Below are 9,178 nucleotides of genomic sequence, written 5' to 3' on the forward strand. Positions count from 1 at the left end.
AGGACATCTCCATGTCTTGAATTCTCGTAATGCTTATCCATATCAACCGGGTGTTTCTGTGACATTTTTCCGAACGACAAGCCACTTCTACTGACCTTGGCCTTGGTTAGCCAAGGAGACTCTCATGCTCATCACAACTCTCAGGGTAGTTATGATCTCCACTAACTTCTCCCTTTGCCAACATGGGCCCTTTTGACAGTGATTACCCCTTCTCGGACGCCTTTAGTCCTCGACTTGGGTTTTAGGCCCATCATATACCCAAATTTCGGGCCCCGGGGTCCAATGCCCCTACAGTATGCATTTCAGTTGAGTTATTAAATAAATATTGTTAAGACTACTAATAGATGTGTTGTGTGAAGATTCTTAAACTTTAGCACCTTAATATATTGTTATTTTCTCTCAACTTAAATTATCTTTACTAAACCATCAAAATCTCTTCAATTAAACTTTATTATTTTAGTTTTATTTTCTTGTAGTTTGCTAGTCAATTCCATTTTTGTTCGTGAAAAATAATCTGCAAGCGCACAGAATTGTAACAAGTAGTAAAGTGTTTTTAGAAAACAAATGTCGAATCCACAGGGATTAACTATGTTATTGAATACCAAAATTTACTAAATTAATTACTATTTAGAAAATTGAAAATAAAAGGAGGTTCTACTATCTAAATTAAATTAAACTATTACGAATAAAAAAAAATTAACAAAGCGTAAAAATCTAAAAGTGTTAAAAAAATATGATAAGAATGGATCTAGAGCGGTTGATTTCACCTAACAAATTCCACACAACTTATTCTTCCTAATTGTTAAATTCTAATAATCTCCTATTGATGATTAAAAATTCCTTAAGTATCCAATATCTTCTCTCGAATAATATCAAAAATATCTTCAACTAACAATTCCATATCTCTATGCGAATTTAATTAACTGGAGACTCATTACGCACTTTGAATTTTCTAAAAAAAAATCACACTAATCGCGGTAAAGCATCTCTACTTTCGCTCAACTAATGGTGTTTAATTCTAGAACTAAAATAACAAATCACCTCTCGGTCTCATTGTAATTCAATTGATCAAACAATAATTTGTAAAAAAAAGTAAGCATTAAGAATAAGAATTAAACACTCAATCATGGAAATATTAAAAATAAAATAACTCAGAATATAAATTTTGTGTTCATTGCTAGACTACATCAACGCTCTAGAAAATAAAATTTAGTTCATAATAAAATTGAAAAGAAAACAAATAAAACTTATGTCTTTCATGGGAATTGGTTGATCAACATGAAGCGGTGCCCCTTTGTCCTCAGAAAGACTCCAAATAAAATTCTTCAAATGCGGCACACTCAATTTTTTCCCTAAAAAGCCTTTAAATAGGTAAAGGAATCCTATTACAAGTTGAATTTCCATTTGGAGAAAATCCCAGATTTTTAGGCTTCATTTAACCGACTATTTTGGCCCATTTAACTTCAGAATTCGGGCTTTTGGTAAACTACAAAGTTGTATCCCTTTAAATTTACTTTCCATTCGAACTTGAATCATCTCGATTGGACATCTGAGCCCAAAGTTATGCTGAAAATACTAACTGATGTGCAAGCTGGAATCCTAATCCGAATTGGACTTGGATTTGGTGCAAATTTCCTTTGATTCCTTACTCCAGTTGGACTTAAATTTAATTGGGTTGGTCTTCTCTTGAATTCATGCCTGGCTAGATGTAAGTTGACTTGATTCAATTGGCCTAGCCCCACTTTGCATGTAAAGTCCTTGTAGATTAATCTGAAATCTTCTCATTCCTTCAAAGCACAAATGAATAGATAAATATAATTAAAAATCAAATCAAATCAAAAGAAATAAAGGAAAACTAAAAATTTTAATAAATAAGAGGATAATAAAAATCATGTAAAAATTACACTTATCAAATTCCCCCAAACTTAAACTTTGCTAGTCCTCGAGCAAAGAAAGAAAAAAAAAAAAAAAAAAAAAACAACTAAAACAAGCTTTGCTTCATAAATTTTTAAATTTTTTTTCTTCTTGCCTCAAAGATTTTCAGAAAGCTTATAATTCAAAGGAATCATTCCAAATTAATCAAGTCCAAAAGTTAATTCAAAACTCAACTCCATCGCATTATCATTCTCACTTCATCATTAGCTTCCCAGATAGTTTTATGCAAACAAGTAAATAAGTATGGATCTCTAAAAACTCCAAAAGCTTGCTTTTTAAATCACTCCCCACTAATATACAACAAAATATTACCTAGGATCAATAGGTCTTATTAGGCTTGTGATGTATGGCTATGGTGAGGGCTATAAAGAAAAGATAAGGTTTTAAGCAAATAGAGCACTCTCACTTCTAAAATATAATTTTTCTCAATCCTTTGAATATCTCAAAATACCTCTCTTCATAATTTTTTTTTTACTTACTTCTAGTCGTCACTTATCTTTTGATGTGAATGTAGGCATTTGTGATGGATGCACCCAGTTACTCAACAAGTCACAAACTTGAAGTGCTTTTGCATACTCATATTTCAAGTTACGGTTTGACGTAAGAGTAAACATTGGTAATGAATACCCCTAGTTACTAAGCAACTCAAAACATTGGAGTAAATGGAACTTTGTACAATTTTTTTTTTTTTTTTCAAACACTCATATATCTTCTCTTTTCTTCAACCTAGTGTAAGAATAGATCAGTTGGATAACTAGGGATAAAGATAATAAAGAGGTAAGCTTGAAAGGCTCAATCGATTCAAAGAATGCCTAAATCACTTCCCAAGTAATATTCTGTATAAGATTTCTTTATGAGAGTAATTCAACAAGTTCTAGAATAAGTAGAGATCATCCAAATTTACAAAATTCACATAAAGTTCTCTAGGTATGCACAAGGATTAATGATTATATCAAATCAAACAAGATCAAGTAAAGAATTAACAATTGGACTTAAGCAATGAGAATGATTCTAAAAATTATAAGAAATTTCAACCATATTCTTATCATAGGCAAAATTAAATTTTTTTTTTTTGAATAAATAAAATAAATTCCCTTCCCCCAAACTTAAATTTCACATTGTCCTCAATGGGAAAAAGGAAGAAAAACTAAATAAAAGAATGAGAAAGGAGAAGAGATGCTCCCCTGATTTTTAATTGAATATTTTTCCTTGAGGTGTAGCCGTCTACCCATTGAAGATTTCTTTGGTCTCTTTATTCCTACAAAATGAAAGAAAAACAATAAGGTAAAAGAAAAAAAAAAAAGATAAATAAAAACATTAAAAAAAAAAACTTGGGTTGCCTCCTAAAAGCGCTTTATTTAACGTCTGTAGCTAGACGTGATCCTCTCATCTTTTTTTACTGATGAGATCGATGGAGCATTTTTCTTAATTAAAGTCTCCATCCATATAGGGTTTTAATCTCTGTCCATTTACTTTGAATGTCCCTTTTTTTTTCATGATGGACTTCAACCACCCCATAGGGAAAAACTTGGGTTACCACAAACGGTCTTGACCACCGAGAGCGCAACTTTCCTGGAAAGAGTCGAAGTCTGGAGTTAAATAATAAAACTTTTTTCCCGACTTCAAATTCCCTACTTAGAATATGCTTATCATGCCATCTCTTAGTTTTATCTTTATAAATTCGAGCATTCTCATAAGCATCATTGCGGAACTCATCCATCTCATTGATTTGCAATATTCTTTTCTCACCAGCTGCTTGTAGATCAAAGTTCAGTATCCTTGTCGCCCAATAGGCTCTGTGTTCTAGCTCCACCGGTAGATGGCATGCTTTTCCATAAACGAGCCGGTATGGTGACATCCCGATCGGTGTTTTGAATGCTATTCTATAGGCCCATAAAGCATCATCTAACTTTCTCGCCCAGTTTGTACAAGAGATATTCACGGTCTTTTCCAATATACGCTTCAGCTCTCCTTTATGCACCACTTCTTGCATTGATGGGTTCAATCTTCTCTGGGGTTGGACAATCGGCTTATATTTATCCTCCATTAAAATCTTGTGTGTACAAATTGAAGGACTAATTCCTTTAATGTCAGAGATGGTCCAACCCAAAGCCATTTTGTGTTCCCGCAAGATTCTCAGCAACTTTTCCTCCTCTACATCACTCAAAGAACTGTTAATAATAACTGGAAAAGTAGAGTCTTGGCTTAAGGAAGCGTAACTTAAATTTGATGGAGGCAGTTTGAGCTCAAGTTTAGGTGGTTCCTCTGGTGGAGATGTTGGCTGACATGATTTTAAGTCTTCCACTTTTGGTTGCATTGAAGGAGGAAAGAGTGGTGTAGCCTCCAAATATCTTTCACACTCTTTAACCTCTTCATCTTTGAATTTAACAGGTGTAGAGCGAGTAAGACATACCTCAAGTGGTAACTTTAGAAAATCAATTGCACAAGTCTCATTGGCCATGATCACGTGTCGGTCACTTATTTGAAAACAAGAATGTGTCTTGGAAGGAAATTTCATAGGCTTAAATACATCAAAAGTGACCTCATCCTCTCCAACCCTCAAAACAAGTTTTCCTTGCTGTACATCAATTAAGGTTCTCCCCGTCGCAAGGAAAGGTCGACCCAATATCAAAGGGATCTCCTCGTCCTCATCCATATCAAGGACAATGAAGTCAGCCGAGAAGATGAACTTGTCAACTTTTACTAATACGTCCTCAATGACTCCTTTTGGATATTTAATAGATCTATCCGCCAATTGTAAAGAGATAGTGGTCGGCTTTACTTCTCCAAGACCCAATTTCCTGAAAACAGAGAGAGGCATTAGATTAATACTTGCCCCTAAATCACATAAAGCTCTGTCAAAATAAGATTTTCCTATAGTGCAAGGGATAGTGAAACTCCCCGGATCTTTCAGCTTAGGCGGTAGCTTCTTTTGTAGGATTGCACTACTCTCCTCTGTCAGCATTACTGTTTCATGCTCCTCCAATTTCCGCTTCTTTGATATAATATCCTTCAAAAATTTAGCATATTTAGGCATTTGTTCCAAAGCTTCAATGAGAGGAATATTAATATGAAATTGCTTAAATATACTTAGAAATTTAGAAAACTGATCATCCACATTATTATTTTTTTAATCTTTGCGGAAAAGGAATTGGTGGATCATAAATTGAAGGAGAATAAGTCTCAAAAGTATCTTCCCTGGATCTTTTGGATTTTGAAGCTCTTTCATTCTCCTTAGTCTTCTCAACTTGCTCCACTTCTTTCATCTCTGACTCGGCTTCCTTCATCTTTGACTCCTCATTATCCACAGCTTCATCTTATTTGGCATTTGTTACTTTTGGCTCCTCATATGTTCGCCCACTTCTCAATGATATTGCCTTTGCATGTTCTTTCGGATTGGTGACAGTGTTGCTCGGAAAAGTTCCTGCAGTCCTCTTTGTGAGCATGCTTGAGAGCTAACCGATCTGCACCTCAAGATTACGAATTGAAGCTGAGTTGTTTGGATCGCCATGTCTATCTTCTATATGTACTGCATGAACATGTCCTTAAGTGTTGGCTTCTTCTCTTGCTGTGGAAATTGCTGAGGTGGTTTAGCCAGCCCTTGGTTATTGCTCCATGAGAAGTTGGGGTGATTCCTCCATCCAGGATTGTACATGTTTGAGTATGGATTATTTTGATGTTGAAAATTTGACACGTAATTTGCTTGTCCATAACTCGATTGGGCAGAAGGATTTCCCACTTGGCAGTTGACACTTGAATGATTTCTTGCACAATGATCACAAACAACATTAGTTTGAATAGCATTAACATTCATTTTACCTAGTTGTTGAGACAAAGTTGCCATTTGTGCCGACAATGAGGTAATAGAATCAAGTTCTAAAACTCTAGCTGTCTTTCTTGGCATTGCTCTTTTTGTAGGCCATTGATAGTTGTTGGATGCCAATTCCTCCAGAAGTTCATAGGCTGCCTCATGAGTTTTACTCATTAAAGCTCCACCAACTGCTGCATCAACCATAGACCTGTTTGTAGCTCCTAGACCATTGTAGAATGTTTGCACTTGAAGCCATGCTGGAAGGTCATGATGAGGACACCTTCGCAATAAATCTTTGTACCTCTCCCATGCTTCATATAATGATTCACCCTCAAATTGGATGAATGTGGTGATATCATTCCTTAACTTTGCTGTCTTTGCGGGAGGGAAATATTTTGCTAAAAATTTTGTGCCAACTCTTCCCATGTAGTAATGATGCCATGTGGCAAAGAATTCAACCAAACTTTTGCTTTATCCCTAAGTGAGAAGGGGAAAAAGCCTTAGTCGAATCGCATCATCTGTCACTCCGTTATGTTTAAAAGTATCACAAATCTCCAAGAAATTTGCAATATGGACATTAGGATCCTCTTGTGACAGCCCCCTGAACTGGACAGTCTGCTGTATCATCTGAATGATGGCCGGCTTGATCTCAAAATTATTGGCTTGTATGGCTGGCCTCCTTATGCTCGATGCAGCTCCATTTACCGAGGGCATAGCATAATCTCTTAACGCCTTTTGCTCTTGATCAGCCATATTAGATAGAGATGTGTTGGCCTCTTTCTTCTTTTCTTTCTTGAGCTGACGTAAGGTTCTTTCAATTTCAGGATCAAAGAGTGTCTGCTCTAATTTAAATCAGGGCATGCACTTCTAATTCCTGAAAAGAAAGAAAACAAACTCAGAGGCACCTAATTTTTTTTTTGAATAAATAAAATAAAATCCAAAGTAGTAAATATCTAGCTAGTATCAATATCAATAACAAATAGTTAATCCTCGGCAACGGCGCCAAAAACTTGTTCGCGAAAAATAATCTGCAAGCGCACAGAATCATAACAAGTAGTAAAGTGTTTTTAGAAAACGAATGTCGAACCCACAGGGATTAACTATGTTATTGAATACCAAAATTCACTAAATTAATTACTATTTGGAAAATCGAAAATAAAAGGAAGTTCTACTATCTAAATTAAATTAAATTAAACTATTACGAATAAAAAAAAATTAACAAGGTGTAAAAATCTAAAAGTGTTAAAAAAATATGATAAGAATGGATCTAGAGCGGTTGATTTCACCTAACAAATCCCAAACAATTTATTCTTCCTAATTATTAAATTCTAATAATCTCCCGTTGATGATTAAAAAATTCCTTAAGTATTCAATATCTTCTCTCGAATAATATCAAAAATATCTTCAACTAACAATTCCATATCTCTATGCGAATTTAATTAACTGGAGACTCATTACGCACTTTGAATTTTTTGAAAAAATATCACACTAATCATGGTAAAGCATCTCTACTTTCGCTCAACTAATGGTGTTTAATTCTAGAACTAAAATAACAAATCACCTCTCGGTCTCATTGTAATTCAATTGATCAAACAATAATTCGTAAAAAAAATAGTAAGCATTAAGAATAAGAATTAAACACTCAATCATGGAAATATTAAAAATAAAATAACTCAGAATATAAATTGTGTGTTCATTGCTAGACTACATCAACACTCTAGAAAATAAAATTTAGTTCATAATAAAATTGAAAAGAAAACAAATAAAACTTATGTCTTTCATGGGAATTGGTTGATCAACATGAAGCGACGCCCCTTTGTCCTCAGAAAGACTCCAAATAAAATTCTTCAAATGCGGCACACTCAATTTTTGCCCTAAAAAGCCTTTAAATAGGTAAAGGAATCCTATTATAAGTTGAATTCCCATTTGGAGAAAATCCCAGATTTTTAGGCTTCACTTAACCGACTATTTTGGCCCATTTAACTTCAGAATTCGGGCTTTTGGTAAACTACAAAGTTGTAGCCCTTTAAATTAGCTTTCCAGCCCAACTTGAATCATCTCGATTGGACATCTGAGCCCAAAGTTATGCTGAAAATATTAACTGATGTGCAAACTGGAATCCTAATCTGAATTGGACTTGGATTTGGTGCAAATTTCTTTTAATTCCTTGCTCCAGTTGGACTTAAATTTAATTGGGTTGGTCTTCTCTTGAATTCATGCCTGGCTGGATGTAAGTTGACTTGATTCAATTGGCCTAGCCCCACTTTGCATGTAAAGCCCTTGTAGATTAATCTGAAATCTTCTCATTCCTTCAAAGCACAAATGAATAGATAAATATAATTAAAAATCAAATCAAATCAAAAGAAATAAAGGAAAACTAAAAATTTTAATAAATAAGAGGATAATAAAAATCATGTAAAAATTACACTTATCAATTTTCTCTGTGGATTCGACAAAAGACTTACTGAGTTATTACTTCGCAAAAATTTTGCAATTGGGAGCATTATTTAAGTCACAGCAAGTTTTTGAAGGGTTAGGTGCATGGGCATTGTTTAAGTTGCATCAAGTTTTTGAAAGGTTAAGTTACAAAAAACTATTCTTAGATAATTCATGCAAGGCAAACGCACTTACAAACATGAAATTATCCTTACATTGACCGGGTATGTGAATTTTGTTTATCAGATTTTTTTGTTGTGTCCTTGTGATAATACCTTTAATTTTTATTTATACACTCCTTATATTTGGTAACATCTCCCATATATTGCTCATGTGAAAATTATAATTGCCTGCATACTCTGACTAGTTGATAACTGACTACTCACACGTGAAAATACTTATTTTTAGCCTAACACATGCCCCCGTGCATAATGGGTGTAAACTTAGGCCAATTGCGCATGAGTTAATACAAGAAAATGAAAGGGTGCAAAGAAGATAAAATTGAGGCTTTAAGTTAGATCAATTCCCAAACCCCTAATCCAACAAGTCCTTTAAAACTCAGGTGGCTGTAAGCGAAGGTTGTCCATGATTCTAGAATAATTCTTTTCAATTAGGGCTTGAACAGCGTCGCGACCATAATTTTGCATGATGTTGGGAGATGGTGCATACATGAGGACATATTCAAGTTCATCGTTGCTCCTAAGAGGACCAATTGGCTGCAAGAGTTGAGAAATGAAGCTAGGAAACTCCATTCTGTTGGAACAGGGAGCTCTGGGGTTCATCTGAGTGGTACGGGTGTTGGGAGAATACCTCTCAGCGGTGGGTTTCAAACAGTTGTAGCAAACCCAAAGAGCAACATCAGTACTATTTTGAATGTTTTGAGTAATGCTAGCAGTGATGTTGGTGTTTGAACCAGTGTACCTGGTTCGAAGTGGTTCCCAAACTAAGTAAATGCTCTGGAGCATGGTAGTGATCTTGATGTGCATGATTTAAAAG

At 34.7% G+C, this 9,178-nt stretch overlaps 1 non-coding gene across 1 annotated transcript; it reads left to right on the plus strand.

Annotated features, from left to right (window-relative positions):
* The first annotated feature begins 6,008 nt into the window (after positions 1-6,008).
* On the plus strand, positions 6,009-6,115 carry LOC115958663. The gene has a single exon (XR_004084589.1). It is a non-coding gene; the product is annotated as a small nucleolar RNA R71 (small nucleolar RNA).
* Positions 6,116-9,178: the final 3,063 nt, after the last annotated feature.

Source organism: Quercus lobata, chromosome 8 (assembly GCF_001633185.2).
Source record: "Quercus lobata isolate SW786 chromosome 8, ValleyOak3.0 Primary Assembly, whole genome shotgun sequence".
In the NCBI taxonomy this organism is placed as follows: Eukaryota; Viridiplantae; Streptophyta; class Magnoliopsida; order Fagales; family Fagaceae; genus Quercus; species Quercus lobata.